This window comes from Topomyia yanbarensis, chromosome 1 (genome assembly GCF_030247195.1).
Source record: "Topomyia yanbarensis strain Yona2022 chromosome 1, ASM3024719v1, whole genome shotgun sequence".
In the NCBI taxonomy this organism is placed as follows: domain Eukaryota; kingdom Metazoa; phylum Arthropoda; class Insecta; order Diptera; family Culicidae; genus Topomyia; species Topomyia yanbarensis.
The window spans coordinates 169,483,850-169,502,885 of record NC_080670.1 but is presented as its reverse complement, the minus strand read 5'-3'; the positions used below and the strand labels follow the sequence as shown (position 1 = coordinate 169,502,885).

General features: G+C 37.9%; 1 protein-coding gene across 3 annotated transcripts in view; it reads left to right on the top strand.

The window, feature by feature from the left end:
* Window positions 1-421: 421 nt before the first annotated feature.
* The window catches only part of LOC131680808 (forkhead box protein K2-like), a 49,344-nt gene continuing 30,729 nt past the window's right edge, over window positions 422-19,036 (top strand). For 2 of the 3 annotated variants that reach the window (XM_058961546.1, XM_058961520.1), the window contains exons 1-2: window positions 422-576; window positions 5,431-5,804. The gene's annotated coding sequence lies outside the window, so the exon portion shown is untranslated. Of the gene's footprint in view, window positions 577-5,348; window positions 5,805-19,036 lie in introns of those variants that run through there. The other variant, XM_058961527.1, reaches the window with a different exon arrangement.

Sequence of the window (19,036 nt, the reverse complement as noted above, 5' to 3'; positions counted from 1 at the left end):
CTGTTTTGGGGCACAGTCCGTTGAGATATTTGATGTTTAAAATACGCACACTGCGATCTCGCATTTTTATACTACCGCCCTCCCCTTAAGCCCAGAAGTCGTTTGTTTTCCTTACAATACTCCGTGTTAACGATTTGTTTTCCCAATTCAACGTAAAAACGGTACAATACATTTCAAACGTCAAAACGGTACAATACCATCGCAGCTGGATAAGTCTATACCATCATCCATTTTCATACGGGTTTGGCCTGAAATCTCGTAGATGGTGGGGTACTGTGTGGATTGTCCAACAATTAAAAAATCTGTTGTCAGTTTCTTCAATGGGTCTTTATGTCGTTTTCGTGTTTCAATATTTTGTAATTTTATGTCAACACTACGTTTTTGGAACAAAAATACAATCCACCGATAATAATGAATTTGCCGATATCAATCTGGCCACCCTGCAGACCTCACTCGAGTCGAGGTTAAATATCGCGCAGTGAAGAAATTCGTGTGTGATTCTTGTACAAAATTGCTGAAAATATCAGTAAATAGTGTTACAAATTGTAAAAATTGAAAGAATTGTGTGCATTAGTGGTAGGTGTCCATTTTGAGAATAAAATTTAATTGAAATTAGCAAAGCCGGCTGAATGTACGAACCGGGCTATGTTGGCAGAAAAACAACACATTCCTTCGAAAAATGTAAAAATTCACATTGATTTTTGCCCATTGCTCGGCTCTTGCGCCGCGGCTCCAACGTGTGTATTGGTGTGAACGGAATCTCGAAGTTCTGTTTGATCATCGTCCATGATGATTGCGAGTATTTTGCCCTGGCACTATGGTCGCCCCAGCTGCCAGAAAGAGACGAAACGTTTTATAATCAAAATATTGTCGGCGAGAGCTGTTGTGCGATGTGTGACATGCAAATGTAAACACAAACATTCGAAAAGAAGAAGTGCGGGGTGCAACGGGAGTGCATCAGTGTGGGTAAAAGGTTGATCGGGGCAGGGCAACCAGTAAAACCGAAATCGTCAATCAAAATTTATACGTTTTAACACGAGGATTCGATGATTGCGTACTAATGATTATAATCATGTTGCCTATAAATAGACTAACTCACTTGTAAGACGGGAATGGACATTATCTCTTTTGTGTTCAATAAAGCAATTCAGGTTTTTGCTGGTAGCTGCGTTTTCAAATGCGCACTATTTTGACAAGTCGCCAACGAGTCGACAAGTTGACACTGACACCTTGTCAGCAGTGTCAATTTTGACAAGCGGTCTCAACAGCCTTGAGTTTCATGGCTGTCACATACCCTGCTGACTCAGTTATGTTCTCAATTCAAACGTTAAATGTCAAATTGAAATTTGTTAGTTTATTTAGTTTTAGTTCGCCTTCTAAGATGATTTTTCTTCGCGAATTTATTTATAAGCATATTCTCAGCTGTTGGAAAGTGTCGAGAGAATTATGGGATTAGAACCTCTGCTCTCACCTAAACATGAAATGACCAATAATAGCACATATGAAGCTTGCTTTTAAATCACCCTAAAAAGCATCTTCTAACGATACAGTACCTAAACCTAAACAATGTTTGTTCACAAATTGATTTTGGATACAAATTTGTAACAAAATTTCCCAACCAAAAATTGACAATTGTCAGCTACCGCGTGTACCGAATAAAATGGTTGCAATTCACCTGACTTATTAGTTTCATCTATATTGAGTGTCGCTGATTGGTTCTTCTCAGTATAATAATCGCCCAATTACATTATAAGACTGATTAATTACCACGATCAATAAATTGAATCTGAAGAACGTTTTGTCAAATTTGACAAGACGGATGATTTGTCAAAATTGACATTGGACTTGTCAAAGTGGGGTGTGCATTTGGGGACGCAGCCACCAACAAAAAGCTGAATAGCGTGAGAATCGCCTTTGCCGGTCAAGATCATCTTCATTGATACTTAGGATAGAATAGGAAATGTTGATGTGATACCTGCTTAATGGAAGTCCAACGACTCAACGACATAAGTATCATGTAGTTGGATTGAAGGACAAGTATTGGTCTAGGATTCGTTGCAAGCAGGCAATGCGACCACGAAATGGATGTTTTTATGCGGTGAATTAGTCTCCAAGTATGCGAATATTCAGAGCATAGATAGGGTTACTGTGCCCTAATTCATCTTAGCACCTCTATTCATCCCACCCATTTGAACACATTAGTTAGAGCAGTGTCTGCTATCTATATTCAACGCATTAGCTCGAATGGTAGGATGAATAAGGGTACATTGAGGCGACGCGTCGGTACGTTCAACCTGTTCATTGAACAGGTTGCCAAGATCAGCCGACTCGAAACCCATTTTGAGTTAACAGTAGCACGATAACTATTTTAAATGAAAGTAATAATATCCAAACCTTGAAGTTCGACAATTTATAGAGCATTTTTTTTCAAAACGACATACCTACAATGAGTGACTCTTTGTTTACTTTCTCTTCTGTTAATATGTAATTCGGTCGCTTTAACATTTATCCCTCAACTCTTTGTATAATATCCTAGCCAAAACCTTTCGATCTGTACTGTGAAATAAGTGATAAGTGATATAGTTACGTCGTTAAAAATCGAAAGAGAAAGAAAACACAGAGAGTCACTCATTGTAGATGTGTCGTTTTGAATAGAAGCTCTAGATTTGATCTGAACCATAAACCAACTCAGCGTCTCCAGCGAGTAGAATTCAGAGATTTTCTACTTTGCCATGACCGGTTCAACCAGAAACTTGCACGTACTCTTACCGCATGCTCTGGATGGAGCCACCTTTATGAGCGATGGATGGAATAGCAGGGTGAGTGTCATGGGCGTATGCTTTTTCTATTCTCTTTTGCACCGGTTCAAATCAAATATTGAACCAGCGTGCATTGTTGCTATGTCCACATGGGCGTTGGAGCTGTGTGCAAAACGAAAGCGCTTTATAATTTTTAAACACATTGCGTCATAAGTTCATAGCTGTCGGTTGTACGCTTGTTTTCTTGGGTAGCCTAGCAAAATGTTTCTGCCCTTGGGACATACTAGTAAGCGCGTATGTATTTAGTTGGTTCAACGATAATAATGAACCGTCTACTTTTGCTTCACAGAAATTGTTTTTTGCATTTATATACTGAAAATATGTCTACTGATGTTATCTTGTTCTACGGTATATTGAGCATTCTACAAGACTTTTGTTGAACAACTCATTAATGGGTTTTGACAACCAATTTGTTTTGCTCAGATCCGGCGAACAGTTTTCTGTCACAAATTCATTGGTCCTATTCGTTAGATGTTGGATGGAATCGACAACGAAATAAGCATATGATCAGAAAAGTAATGGAATCGAACTAGAGACGTTTCTGATCAGCTGCTTATTTCGTGATGTTTTGAGGGTCCTCGTGATATATTGAACAGGTTGACGGTGGAACCACGCGTCGCCTCTCATTGTACTCGACTTATTGTTCCGCTCAAACGCGAGTATTTTACATCTTTCAAACCAGATATTTTATTGATCTGCTTTTAAGGAAAGAAGCAAAGATGTTGATACCTATTTAAGCACAATCCAATCAGTTTAAGCCGAGTTATCAGCGAAATAGATTGACATCGTGACTAATGAGATGAATAAGGGCACGTCTACCCTATTTAGATAGGTTTTTTTTGTGTTCAAACTCTAGGCGGCCACCGAGAGTGATTTACTTTTTCCCAAAACGGCAGCAATTTGAACTCCAAACAGCCGGGCGAGGTAATATTGCTAAAACTGTGAGCTAACCTGATATCTATAATTGATGATCGGTACGTTTACACGTAATATAAAGGAAAATTTAGCAAAGTGCAAAATTATCGAGAAATAATATTTAAAGTAAGAAAAATTGTATTGAGTCGCGTGAATGAATGAAAACCACGTCTGCTTCAACTACGATTTTTGTCGGAGACAACATTGATTGACGAACGACTGGCATTTTAACTGGCCATATCTCAGCCAAGAGTTACTAATTTTATTTTCTTCTTGTCAGTTCGCGCCTAGTATCAAGTAAAGAAATTATAACCGATTTAATCTTTTTTTTAACTACTAGAGAACACATCTTCTAAGAAAAATGTGGAGAAGTCGTTTAACCAATCTAAAATGTGAGAAACAAAATACGAAATCGATGTGGCGGTCGGTTGTTTTTTCTATGCCATTCTTACAAAATTACCGTTTACGATTAAAAGAAACCCGTTTTGTTTCATTTAAATAACGAGCATTCAGTCAAAAAGAAATAATTTTTAATAGAATATTTTGGCAATGCAGTGAGTATTAGTATGTTAGTATATTCTATCAAATTCCAAATAATAAATCGACATTCGAATAACTGCAAAATAGTTCAAATCTCCGAAGGCGCCTCCTTTAAAAATTGTTTTGCCTAAGCCAAATTGTACCGGAAATTTTTGCACAATAGTTCTCCACATTTCTCGATTTTTGAATTTTTCTTGGCATTGCATCCAAAAAACCGAATGTCGCTAAAAAATCGTCTAGTTATTGAAAAAAGAATACCGCTAAAAAATTTGACGAAAAGCTTCCAGAGTTATCTGAGGAATTAAGTGAAGAAAAACTAAACGATTGGTCCAGTAGATTTTGAGTTACGATGTACACCACATTTTTTCAAGATGCCTTCAAGGATTCCTTATCACTTGCACAATTTTCAATATTGCGCAATCAAAATTTGATAAAATCAGGCGTTTCTTGCCCTCCTGTGTACTACCCAAAAGGTTCAAACTAACACATTCTCAAACTTTAGGACCAATTTCACACAAATCATTGGAGCGGGATATTGCACGAGTTTGTATTGTTCAAATTTCGTATTTTTATATGGAAAATTACTCAATAAACTACAACTCTGTGTCATCAAAATAATATTAGAATATTAGGTTTTTTGTTTCATATAAATATTTTGCACATATAAATTACGTTTTAGTTATCGATTCGGAGATTTATGAAACGCAAAGCGGTTCCATAAGGGTCTTATCAAAAACGTACCTATGAACGTTCTTTGTGCGAAAATTCACATGCGTGGACCTGGATGGATTGAAACTACACTAAATTCTGAGCAAAGCCTATAAGTGCAAGTGCTATAAGTGCTTCACCTCGAAAATTGCGAGGCATTTAAAGAATTTAGAGTTTGCTTCAGACATCACACGCTTCAAGTCATGATTTCCATAAAAATTTGCGCCAAACACCGTAAATAGTAATAACCATATCAACAATATTTTTTGATATTAATGTTAATTTTTACTCGGGTTGTCCACCCATTTTGACTGGCAGCCATGACGTCGATTGTCTCCACTACTACTAAAACCACTAAACCCATATCAAAATAGAGCCGTGCCCGTGCCAGGCATTCGCCTTTCGTTTGGTTCGCAGTTTGATAACTTTATTTTTCTGTCTTCCACAGCCTAATATTTTCGGAGGAAAAACATAAACATTGAAGGCTGTAGTTTCCTCGACGAGATACATCCATCCCACCGTATGAATTGTAAATCATTGTAACTTGGAAAAGTTGGATCACCCGCCAGTGAAAATCGGGAAAAAAAGTGAATCGCGAGGAGTGTTATGTGAAGAAAAATAACCTGGAAAAAGTTCGCTTGCGTTGGTATCGATCTTTGCCTAGTGATTGTTGTTTTCCAGTAGATTGTGTGAATAGTAGGAAAACTGCGAGTGTGTGTCTGTATCTGGAAATATTCATTTCATCTTTGCGGAATTGTTCGACTTAGTGCAGATAATTTTCCACGAGGTGAAAAAAATATCCACGCAAGAGTTAATTTACAGGTGAGCTACATCATTTAATCTTGTTCTTGTAATTCGTTATAGATATAAGATCAGTAAAATTCGACATACTTTTAATCACGTGTCAACTAGAGTGTTGAATTAAAAAAAACGGGTTTAACATGTTCGGCTTGCATTTTTTTATTGATGATAAACAATGTGTTGTTGCTACAGTTCTAGGATGAGTGTTGATTGTTTTCAAGGCAATAAATAAGCATAATCTAGGCTGAACAATTACTAAAAGAGTTCTTCATAGATGTATTATGACACAGAGCGGGAACCATTTTGTTATTCATATTATGATAAACAAATAAAATCTCGCCCCCTCCATAATTCTTTTGCCCCATTATATGTATACTTTACGCGATGAGATTGCGGTGCTGAGTGTTGCTCACTACATCATCACCTTTTCAGTGAGATGTGACTACACATGTGTCTGTGTGAATATAGCGACTATAAACACGGTACTTGTGATCTATTAGCGTTGTGTTGCATCACATACTTAATTTCTGGACCGCACTGTTTGGTTTTCTGGTAGATATTATAGCGCAACAGAACCAACCACATTGGAGATCACTGAACAGGTGTGTGGTGTGTTGAACTGCATGCTATGCTGGTCTCCGGTCAGCAGAGCGGATGTACCACGCGGGCGGTGTGCATCGGCCTAGTTGTCAGTTTGGGTCCATTGATTCGCTCAAAATATCCAACATGTGTCAAGTTGTAGAATTAGTGCATGCATTGTTTTTTCTTCAAATGCAACCTTCAAAAACTACTGTTTGACGAAAATTTATGTTTTGCGACCATGCGTAATAAAATTATAACTATAATCAATCTGCAAATGAGAATTTCTCTTTATTTTCCCTTTTGATTATTACGGTACTATCACGCCTCTTACACTGCACTGTGATCGACGCCATCAATGTTTTAGTCGTCCGCGACGTCAAAAAGCCGGTGAGATCTCATAATGATAACTTATGTTTTGGTGTCTTAGGTTTTGATTTCTTTTCAAAACAACGAGAACGCCAAACCCGATAAACTTATGATTATTGCGAATAAGCCATCTGTCAAATATCACCTGGTGGGAAATTTCATACAAACCGTGACCTGCCACTCGCGGCTGTTGAAGGTGAACAAAACAAGTTTTCTGTTTCGTTGACTGCTGTGAATTATGTTCGGTTAATAGCGGTTTGTCTGGAATTTTCCCTCAAAAAGAACTTTTGACAGTTGGTTTGTGCGCCGTATTCGTATGTTTGAAGATAGTGTTCCTCCAAAACTAGCAATTCTGTATTTGTTCAGAACGAGCACATTTTTCGAGATTTAAACCAACTGTACATTGCGACGAGTTGGTTTAAACATAGAAATGAGTAGAAGTATTTCTATAAATTAATTAGTAATTGAGCATTATCCGGCATCACAGTCGAAAGCTAGAAATAAAAACAATTTTGCGTACCTTCTCGGCTGACTATAATGTTAGAGGGAGTATGGGTTAAGAACGACCGAGCGGCGTTCTGTACAAAAGTCGTTCTCCATACAAAATCCTAAAAAACATTCTCATTTGTGAACTCTAATTGATAATTGATGTATTTTTTTATTTTGTTGTTTATTCGCGGGGAGGGTAAATTTTTTTTTATTATATTTGAATATAAAATTCAATCAATAAAATAATAAAATTCAACATATTGAATGACAATAAGTAAATAAATAGATAAATAAATAGGACACTGAATTTTCATTTGCAGATATTCAAACAGCACACTATCAAATTATCGAAACAATAACAAAAATCCTTACATGTTTCATTTCACCCCTCCTTCCCCTCGTGTTTTGTCTTTCTCTTTCTCATCCGAATCTGTGATTCGGCGCTGTTTGTTGATGGTGCGTTCAGCTGTGCGGTACGGACGGGTGAGCAAGCAAGCAGTGTGTTGGAGCTCGGAGGGCACCTAGCAACAGTGAGTTAGCGTGAAGGCAACTACTGAAAGCAGGTTCCATGTTTTATAAGGACAGCACAGATCGGCCGCACCGCCGCGATGAAGAAACAACAAAACCCGTAAAATAACACAGTGCATCTACATACACCATGCTGGCTGGCTGGCTGGCTGACTGGCTTGCTAACTGGCTAGCTGTTGAAGGGTAGTGGTATATTTAGCCTGTGTCTGTGTGTAGATTGGATAAATAACTTTTTCCGAACTCGAGAATCAAGCCCGAAAGCCGGCGCGCTCTGTCGTGTTGTCTGCGTTGGATTGAAAGTGGACTTGCCACATGCGGTATCGAAATAAATGTTGAATCATTTTATGTGTAGATCATGCAAACCAAGTTGAAACATCGTTCGCATTAATATAGCGAACGCCGCGCTGTGCGTTTTTTCACTGGACACGTGATGGTTTGAAAGATGACTTGTACCCGAACACCTAAGAGTGGCGCAAAAATTAACTCTAAAATGTACCTATCAAACAGCGGAAATAATGTCAGTCGTTGACCCGATTGTTATTAGTGTTATATTTCACGTTTATGAAAAACGGTTTCAAAACTCCGCATATAGGGTAATAAGGCTTTTTTCATTCTACTTATGCGTAGCCGCATTTTTGGTTTTCTGCTTCGCAGGGAAATTCAACGGTCCAATTAATGTTTTTTTGCTTTGGCATCGGACTTGACATTTCATGCATTTTAAAATCATTTGCCAACACATTTTGGTAATTGTCTAGTTTAGAGACTTTATGTTTAGAGGTCCATTTTTAATGCGTTTTTTTTGCTAAAATGGTGTATTTTAACCTCAATAAACCGAATCCGAGAGCGGAAATGTAAAATTTATTACCAAAGTTTGATAAACTGAAAAAATAAGTTTTTAACACTGATAACAATGCCATACTGCCATAACATGTGAGCTTATGGTGCGGAGCTGGCATGATGCAGCTTGTCCGCATAGTCGAGGCCAAGGATCAGAAGCGGCGCAAAGCCGCTGAGGATCCGTCGAACGAGTCTTTGATAATCTTTCCGGCGGAATAGAAAGCAAACCTGTGATCCTTTCGTTTGCCCGATTTACTCAAACATAGGGGCTATAGCTAGTTTAAAGCCGACTGAGCGGCAGCGAATTAAAAAAATCGATGTGACAACATTAGTCAGTGTTCTTTTATTTATTAACAAAACAAATTGGTTGACGATAATATCGCAGCGGTATCGTCGCAGCTTCGAATCACGTGATAAAATAAGTGTAAGGACAACAACCAATACATAATATCAAAGCAATTCTTTTTCAACATTTCTACTATATTTTGATTCTAAGAATAAACATTGATACTTATTTGTGAGTATTTATTCAAAAGGTCCTAAGTGACATTCAGCTCGAACTGAGATAAACGAGGGTAAAGTTTCATGGACCTAAAGCAAATCCCTATGTTAGAACCAACATGTGTTTTGAATGTACAATTTTGCCAATATAGTCCAAGGACTGTGCTCTTCAGGTAAATAATACTAAAAACATGGAATGCTTAGGGCTATTGTAGTTTTTGAGCCATTTAGTGTTATGCATCCTTTTGAAAAAATTATAGGACCTTTCACATAGGTCGTTTTTTCGGGCCCAAGAATCATGCGACACTGCGGCAAGCTTTAGTTTGTATTAACAAACCATTGTACAGAAGAGTATTTGTATCAAAAAGCTGGCCAAAAGCATTAATAGGATTTATTACACGAAAAAAGAAACGATAATGAATGGAAATCAGTGTAGTAAGATGCGCTAAGAAGTTTTCATATGGAATTATATTGTAATTATGTTTGTATGTATCTTAAGTCATGTTGAATTAGAAGCTATTACACGAGTTTGGAATTTTCGCTTTTGGCCAGCTTTTTTTTTTTTGGCTCAAATACTCCTCTGCATTGGCTTGAAGTGGTTAAAACCAATAAATGGCATGCTACTTTAGAATAAACAAAGTTTCCAATTATTTTTTAATTTATTATACTTTTCAAATCCAACGTCAAAAATAAATCGCATGAACAGAAGAAAATAATTTGTTTTATTTTGATGTTTAGGACGTTTTTACTATGTACCTATGCGCAATGGTAAAAAAATTGAATGAAATTAATCTCGCATGGTTTCTGTAAGGCGCCTATGAACAGTCGAAACAGTTTGGAAACATTTCACGGATATGTCCTTTCAATTTAAAAGGTCTCCAGTGCAAAATTTCAAAATATGATCATGCAAATTCTGCGACTTTTTGTAAAACCCTTGTTATTTTGATAAATACGGGACATAATTCGTTCTGGTTTTCGGTATGCCTTAGCTATGTAATAATGATCTTTGGCAGCCTTAGGGCGTATGCAGTTTTCTGTTTATTTATTAAGGTTACGATCCCAAGGGTCATTCGCCTTTTTGGCGAATATATGAATATAAAATAAAATAAAAATTACCATGCATAAAAAATAATAGAAAATTTTAAAAAAATCATTTACTATTGCTGCTTTTCCCTCGAAAGTCAAGTAAGACGATATGAATTAGTTCATCCGCATTCGTACAATCCGAACACCGTTGAGGATGCCAGGGAAAAATTTACCCCAAATGTCGTTATAGACGGATTCCATTGCCTTATACTTCGACATGAATCTTTTAGTATAATCCGTGCTAGTGCGAGGTGCCAGATCATGTAGGTGTACTTCCGTTAGATCAAGATCCATACACACGGGAATCTTGGTTTTGACGTTTTCATATTCGTCGTAATGTGGAATGTTGTTCTATTCTACAAAGCTTTCTGCATCGGCTAAAGATTTGAACGTTATTAGAACTACTTGCCTAGTATGGTGCAGCTGGATGTCTGAAACTTCTGTAAGATCAAGATCCATTTTCACCTTGATCATTTGTTCCACCTCGAGTACTGAAGATCCAAGACGGGTATGCGAAAAGTCTCTCATTTCACTTGCAGTTAGGTGCAACAGAACTTTGCTGTGTGTAGATATGTTGCACGAATACGTTAGAGCGGCGCGGGTAGTATTTTTTGTTTGTATGTTGTTCGCAAGTGTTCCGCTTTTTTGGCTTCTGCTCTGTACGAGACGAGGAAGCAAACTGAGAACGCGTGCTTTAGATTGCACAAACTATACGGTCTGGAGTCACTAGCTGGACACTTTTTAATTGGATCGCTTTTTGTTGGACTTTCACTAGTGGTACCATCGTCCAGTGGAACCACATCTAAATGCCAAAATTTCAAATTTATTTTGACAATCAAAATGACAACAGGTGAACAAGTACATTCACATCATTAACATCTTTCAGTCGTTCCAACTAGCGATTCAAACTCGTTAGTTGAACAGGGGTGCCGAGCCAAGCCGCCCATCAGAACCGTGCGGGAGGTGGATAGGGGGCTGTGCGGAATATGGGTTCAATCGAGCATAGCCGTGAGGCGATCAGGGGTCGAGGGAATTCACCCGTGCGAGAAGACCATTCAGGGTTTCGGGGTCGAATTCGTATTCCTGACGCCGTATGTCTTCGGTGTGCGCGAAACGTCGGGCACGGTGTCATTTCGAAGAGAATTCCTTTTTTTGGGGGCAACCTTTTTGGAGCTTGGACGCCTTTTGGATCAGGATGGAACATGGCTTTGCAGAGGTAGCGGTTGATTTTTCCTTTTGCCTCGATGGGTGTACAATTTAGGGAACTGTGGCCAAATTTTCGATCTTTCCTTGGAGATTTCCTGGGTTCTGGAGAAGCGATTTTCAGAGAAGGATTTTCTTGGATATGGTTCCGCGTTTCCACGTTTTATACATTTCTGGTCAATTCGAAGTGGAGAATGCGTAGATTGCTGGTGATTTATCTTGGGTGGGTGGTTTCTGACTGATCGCTTTGCGTTGCCTCTACCGTGTCCAGTAGGGCTCGGGTTTTGCTACAGAACTAGAGCAGCTAGTTTTTGTAGTTGTCCTGCGATCTCGCCCGATAATTTACTTAACTTGTTAGAACCTACAAAATTAAAATCTCAACTGCGTTTATACAAACGCCAATTCCCATACAATCGCGGATCGCGCATGCTCTAAAGCCCCAGCTCGCTGTATATACCTATAATCGCATCATCCTAAAAATAATAAAAAAAATATATTAGAAATATGTGAACGACAACACGACTATACAAATAAATTTGTAAACGCGAAATTACATACACGCTAGCACACAAGACATGCAAAGGCTCACACAAGCAAGCACGTTAACATACAAACGTTCGTGCCGTCTACGATAATCCATGCATAAATTATAGAATTAATAGTCAAAATGTAAAGAATAGTTAAGGTAACTATTAAAATCAAACTTTAAATGAAAATAGTTTCTCTTTGAGCGTTTTGGTGGAATGCAGAAAATGAAAATTTTGAAAATGCTGAATTTAAATGAAAATTAAAATTCCTAAAGAAATAAAATATCTCTGAATTAATTCCTACTATCGTGATTCACTTGCTTCTTTTATTCATACACATAATCTTAGGTTTAGATCACTTCAACAAGTATATACCAAAGTTTTATAAATCTGTACTAATTGAGATTTGAACATGACTGAACAACATTGTTTTCGGTAATACTGATTCTTCTTGACGAAAAAACAGTTTGCACAATACTGTTCAAATAATTACTCACGATAATTTACTATATATTAGTGGGACGGAACTTTATTCCATTCACCATCTTAGTAAAATTGGTAGTAGCAGATTAGTTTTTTTTAACTTTTTTCAATAAATTATATTAAATTCGTGTTTCCAATTTTCATTGTTCAAAAAAGAAGCTATCCTTAAAAAGCTTTAGATTTTATTGCTGGATATCACATACATGCTTCCCTTCTGCCCAGAAGTGCGTAATATACGCCCTTTACTTCTGCTCAGAAGTGTATAATCGGTACAAAAATGCAAACCCATTACCCAGCATGGACTTTTATAGAATATGTGGTATTATTTCCTTAACCCTCCGGAAGTCGCACTTATGGCCCACTGAACGAGCAGCCGCTGTTGCTCTAAGGCGATTTCGCCAGATTTTCAGAGCAGTGTGCACTCAGTGCACTAGCGCGACTTCCGCAAGGTTAAGGGGTTGCCTGGTGTAGTGGGTAAAAAAACATTAATGTTTTTTATTCGCTTAATGTTTTTTCTAGAAAAGCCCAGTGCAATCTCGGTGGCCACACTGATCTTCTTTTGTTCTAAACAACCATGCGTTTCAACGATTTCAGTCTATCGGCAACTTTAAGAGCATCTTTCTCGAAAACGCATTTTTCAAATTGCCGATAACTCAAAAACCATTCAACGAATTGACTTGATTTTTTATGAGAATGCATAACATATGTAGTCGATGAACTAAGGGAGAATGGAATACAAATATCTTCCTCGTTATTTTGAAGAAAAGTGAACGAATTTTATTTTTCGGTTTTTCTTATGCTATTTTCCGAAATTCCAACTGTTCTATATTTTTTTGGTTCATCGAGTAACTACAAGTCTATGTTTTAAAAATCTTATTGAGTTTCCTATTTCAGACAATTGTATCAAGAGTTATCATATCCTCGGCGGCATTCCTCGACATGGAAATGGTTGAACGTCTTCTCTTCGAACGCTCGTATGTGTGGCTTTGCCTAACTGAAATTTTTTCATTCATAATGAATATAGGGTGTTGAGCCCATTTTCGCCATGTTTCTATTATCACCCTTTGTTCAACGCATTGAGTCAAATGGTAGCGCAACAATAAGGACACACGATTCGAGTTTTCGTTGCGCTCAAACACGAGAATTTCACTGTTTTCATCGCATTTGTGTTATTATATTGGTTTTTAATAACGAAGCAAAGCTGTTGATGTCAATTTTTTCGCATTCCATTGATTGTAGGCCGAGAAATTAATGATTTAGTGAGGCACCCTGCTTAGTATGGTGAAAGTAGGCTCTTTACCCTATACATAAACCTTAACGAGAGGTCCATTGTCACCTTGCCATCAAAATCGTATAACAAAATTACTTTCAGTTTGAGCACTTTATAGTAGACGCCCCTTAAAAGACAAGTTTTATTTAAGACACCGCACTTATAATTTGTTTACATATTTAAAAAAAATATGAAAAACAATATATTTAATTTGTTCTTTAAATACGACCGGTACAAACCTGTATAGACAGATAACGTATGTATTCAAAGACAATTTAATGCGAACGCGCGCACTGTTAGTTTAGTTAGTTTTTGCATGCATTGTTCTAGGATTTCATCAGAATGCCGTACCTGATCCCTTCGCTCCTTTACGAGCGCTCCCAGTTGCTAAAAGAGTGTATACGAGCTGTTCTAATAAACATCTTCAGAGCTGTAAAGAGTGCTTAGCACACGGGAGTGGGTGGCATGCAGTGAAAACTCGCAGCCAAGGAGTCCCATCATGGGAACCCACTCGCCGTTAGAGCTAAAACCTAGCGAGCCGACAAGAGTGCAAGTGACACACGAGCCTATAGCGAAGGCAGATAACTCACATGAATCAAGCATATTTGCCGCTCGTGCTGATCGTCACATATTTGAGAGTTCTTCGAAAACGTGTGTACAGCAGTAGGGAGCATACAGTGCTAGTCTCGCGCTCGCTGGCGAACGAGGAGGGTGTGTTGGCTTCTCGCTCTTTTAGCAACACTGATAGCAACCCGCTGATAAACTGAACTGAAGCTTAGGTTCATGCCTTCAGTTGGACAAATCAAAAAAATAACGCTCATCCACTAGACAACAAGTTCTACATGATCGGAAGCTAGCGATATCGGGGACCTCACTCTCTTCTAGCATCTGAGCCATGCACTGCAAATTAAGATTCACATTCACGGCCCGCGAAGAAGAATCACCATTCACACACGAATATGTGAATGGTCACACAGTAATAAAATCAAATTTATAGACGGTAGATCGTTAAAAAAATTATTGGATCTGCAAAACCTCGAAATAAAGAATGTAGAAATATCCAAGAAGTATTGTCCGCTATTCTAATTACCAGGGAGGGGGCATAGCGTAGATGATAAATCGATTGCCTTGTACGCAGCTCACCTGGTTTCGATTCTCAACCCCGCACATAGGGTTAGAGATTTTTCCAAAAAGATTTTTCTAACGCGAAAAGAGGTCGATGACCGCAAGGTTAAAACCTCTATAATCGAAATAAAAAAAAATTACCACGTGTCGCACTGTGGCTCAGTCAATGTCGAGCAGAATTCTATAAGTAATCAGAAATAATGGCTATACTGCCGAATACTAATGATAGAATCTTCAGACTGGATTAGTATTTCATTTAATTCATTTTTTACAGTAGTGCTGTAAAGTGGTCTTATTGTTTTGTCACTTTTCGAAGATCAAACACAATTGCTTTTAATTTCGATCGATGTAAAGGCGATGTATATGTTCTATTATCATGTTATTCATAAAAAAGCAATAATGAATTAAGAGGTTATATACAAAGTTGGAACCCAAAAAATCGAAAAAAATTTATTGAATATTCTGAGAGTACTTACTTTTGAAAATATCGGTGCAAAATTTCATCCAGATCGGAGCACTAGATTTCAAACTACAGCGGATCGCAGCGCGTTGGTTCTTCCGCGTATGAAGTTAACACAAAACTTTAAACGCAATTATCTCGGAACTAAGTTGTTTGAAAAGTGCCGTTGCGGTGAACGTGATATCGCAAAAACTATTCATTCGATTTTCATAATTTTTTTTGAATTGTTTGTATTTACATTCTCGTGTACTTCAACGATTCCTTTTTCATCCAAAATTTTTTGATTCTTTGCCATGAATTTTTGTTTATAAATTTGAACACCACAAAACTCAATTTTTTGGTTAACATGTTTTTTTTGCAGGAAAAAATATGATAAAGGAAATCAAACTCAATCCTTTGCAGAAAATCCAAGGACGTGCATTATTATCATAATACAGTAAAGACCCCGATTTTATCAGCTTCATATGATAATTGGTAGTTGGATGGGCTTTCAGCCTAAAATTCACCAAGGGGCTGATAAAAACGGGTCTTTATATGCTAAAAATATAGTGCAGTGATAATAAAACCGTCGTATAAAATATAGTTGTTCCACATTTACTACACACGTATACTGCCATTCTACGCATAATTGTCCCATGTATATAGGGAATCCCATCGAACATGGGACAAATATGCTTATAACGGCAGTATAGCATTATCATAGTTTACATCATAATCAACAACTGCAACTGCAACAATCAACTGCTTTTTAAGACGGTAAATTTAAACGTATTATAAAAAGCACTTCCCAGCATAATCTGGTGTAATAAAACAACAAAATCAAAATGAACCGTAGAGTCAAATGTTAAAAAGCCACACTTCCTTTCCTCGCAGTTGACGCGCGCTCAGTGGAAAACGTGACTTGAGTCACGCCAACCGTTAAGCGCAATGTTGTCGCAGCTGAACAACCCAATTTTTCGTCTCCTTGTCGGTCGTATTAGTTCAAAATATGTGCTTTACTTGTGTTGGTTCAATGTTTCTTGTTATGGTTGATTGTTTTTGCCAGGTGGGATCGTTTGTTCGGTTGTATCACTTCCGGATGGGTTTGACTGAGATATAGGCTTATCCTTATCCGCCTTTGTATTGTACTGTTCCAACATTTGAATTTGGAAGAAAACAAATCGTTTACTTGGCAAATTTTGTGGTCATCATGCCCCTTCCGGACTTAAGTGAAGGGCTACAGTAGAAATGTATAATCCGCGAATGGTGAAATTTTTTTAAAGTATGACTAGCATGAGTATGATTGCTGCCCTTAAGGTTGAACAGAGAATGGGCAAAAATCGAAAACGAAAAAAGCAGTTTTTTCCACACCGTATGTTAGATCTTCATAAAAATCAATCAGCAGTACTGCAACAACATTCTGCATAAGCTGATTGATTTTTATGAAGATCTAACATACGGTGTGGAAAAAACTGCTTTTTTCGTTTTCGATTTTTGCCCATTCTCTGTCCAACCTTAACGCATCTGATTGTCAAAAAAACTGAACATGCACCTGAGGATGGAATAGCTACTCAGAATTGGATGAAACCATTTTTGTAACGTTTTTATACATCGTCTCTAATGAAAAGCGTTGCACTCATAGGTAATGACAACGCAAATTAAGATTTCAACTACCAACTTGACTGAGGTCGGCGACAGTTTCAAAATATGTAGATGACTCTTTCGTTGTTCCTTTGCAAACACGCTATTTTTAGAGTCGAACGTTTTCAGCGTATGGCATATTTTTGTTGAGACAGCATAGGTTTGTCAGATTACATATATCGCTCTCAATATGAAATTTAAGTGCATTCGAACACTCGTCACTGCAATCTGTTTTCTTGCTATGAAGTATACTTTTTGTTGAAAAACAGCTCCTACTCAATACAGGAATACGGTGAAGACCAGATTTTATCAGCCCCAGATTTTAACTACCCCCCCATTTTGTCAGCTTTTTGACCCGATTTTATCAGCTTCATATGAAAATTGATAGTTGGTAGTTTGATGGGCTCTACCAGACGAACCAAGTTGAATTCGAGTAAATCCTTTCTTGAGCATATTTTTCTTTTCTTAGAGATTTATTTTATTTTATTTATCATCTGACGTGGTTGGTCTTAATGAATGTGGGGATGGGGAAAAGCCAATTTGAGTGAAACATTAACTCTTCTCAAATTGGCATAAAAACCCCATATCTTTTCAATTGAATACACAATACATAACAATAACAATAATAACTTAACAATAAAAATAAAAGAAAAAAAATGTAACAAAACAGGCTAATACAAAAAGTAAAGAAAAAGTAAAAAACATATATAAAAGAAAAGCAGCAAATAAAACTACAGATTAAATAGTCGTCGGTAAATAACTGTCAAGTCAGAGACTCCTTAGCAGCCGGTTCTTGAAAGTGGTGGATGACACGTTGAAATTGAAATCCGCAAACACATCGTTGAATATGGCAGACATGAAACGAATTGGGTCATGACCACCATATAGAGAGTTCCTATGTTCCAACAGCAAAAAGTTTCGTTGACGGAGTACACGTTCTGGTGCATAGATGTGGAGTTGACCTAATAATTCCGGCGTATCTAACTCACCTAGAAGAATCTTAGCGACGAAAACAGCTTGGGCTACTCTCCTTCTCGTTTCAAGCGTGTGTAGACCTAATAATCTACAGCGATCTTCGTACGGCGGAAGATTAATAGGGTCCTGCCACGGAAGGCGTCTTAATGCATAACGAACGAATTTTCTTTGAATGGCTTCAATTCTTGCTATCCATGTTGCTTGATACGGACACCATATTATGGAGTTAGATTCCAATATCGACCGTACCAATGCGCAGTACAGTGAGCGAAGACAAAGAGGGTCGTTAAATTCATTCGAAATTTTAAACATGAATCCCATCTGGCGGTTTGCCTTGTTAATGATATAGTCGAAGTGAGGTCGGAAAGTAAGTGCAGAATCCAAGGTGACTCCAAGGTCACACACTTGTCGTACACGCTCAAGATGTTGATCTCCAATACAGTAGTCGTACGAAATTGGCTTGTGCTTGCGATGATACGATATTACACTGCACTTGTGAATACTAATAGTAAGCGAGTTTAAGGAGCACCACTCATTGAAAGTGTCCAAGATCTGTTGTAAAGCTAAGCAATCCCTGATGCACCTGATGATCAGGTATAATTTAACGTCATCAGCGAAGAATATACGACAACCCGGAGGTAATACCGTGGCTAGATCATTGATAAAGAGTGTGAATAAGAGTGTTCCCAAGTTACTTCCTTGGGGAACACCCGAGTTGTTCGTAAAAGGAGCAGAGAACACACATCCAATTTTTACTACAAGTGGTCGATCTCTCAGATATGAATGGAGCCAACGGATCAGGTCAAGAGACACTCCTAATAACTTCAGCCGTTCCAAAAGTATTGCGTGATCAACTCTGTCAAATGCTGATTTCAAGTCGGTGTATACAGTGTCAACCTGAGCACCAGCGTCCATATTACGTAAGCAGAATGACACGAATTGAGCGAGATTCGTGGAAGTTGATCTTTTTGGGATGAATCCGTGTTGATCAGGGGAAATGTAGCTTTGGCAGGATGCAGAGAGCACATCGTTCACTATGATCTCAAAAACTTTGGAGCAGGCACACAACGATGTAATTCCTCTGTAATTTTCAACATTTCGCCGATCTCCTTTTTTGAATACAGGAAACATAATTGATATTTTCCAGCTGGAAGGATAACGACACTGCCTGAAGGAACTGTTGAATAGAGTTGTCAGCGGT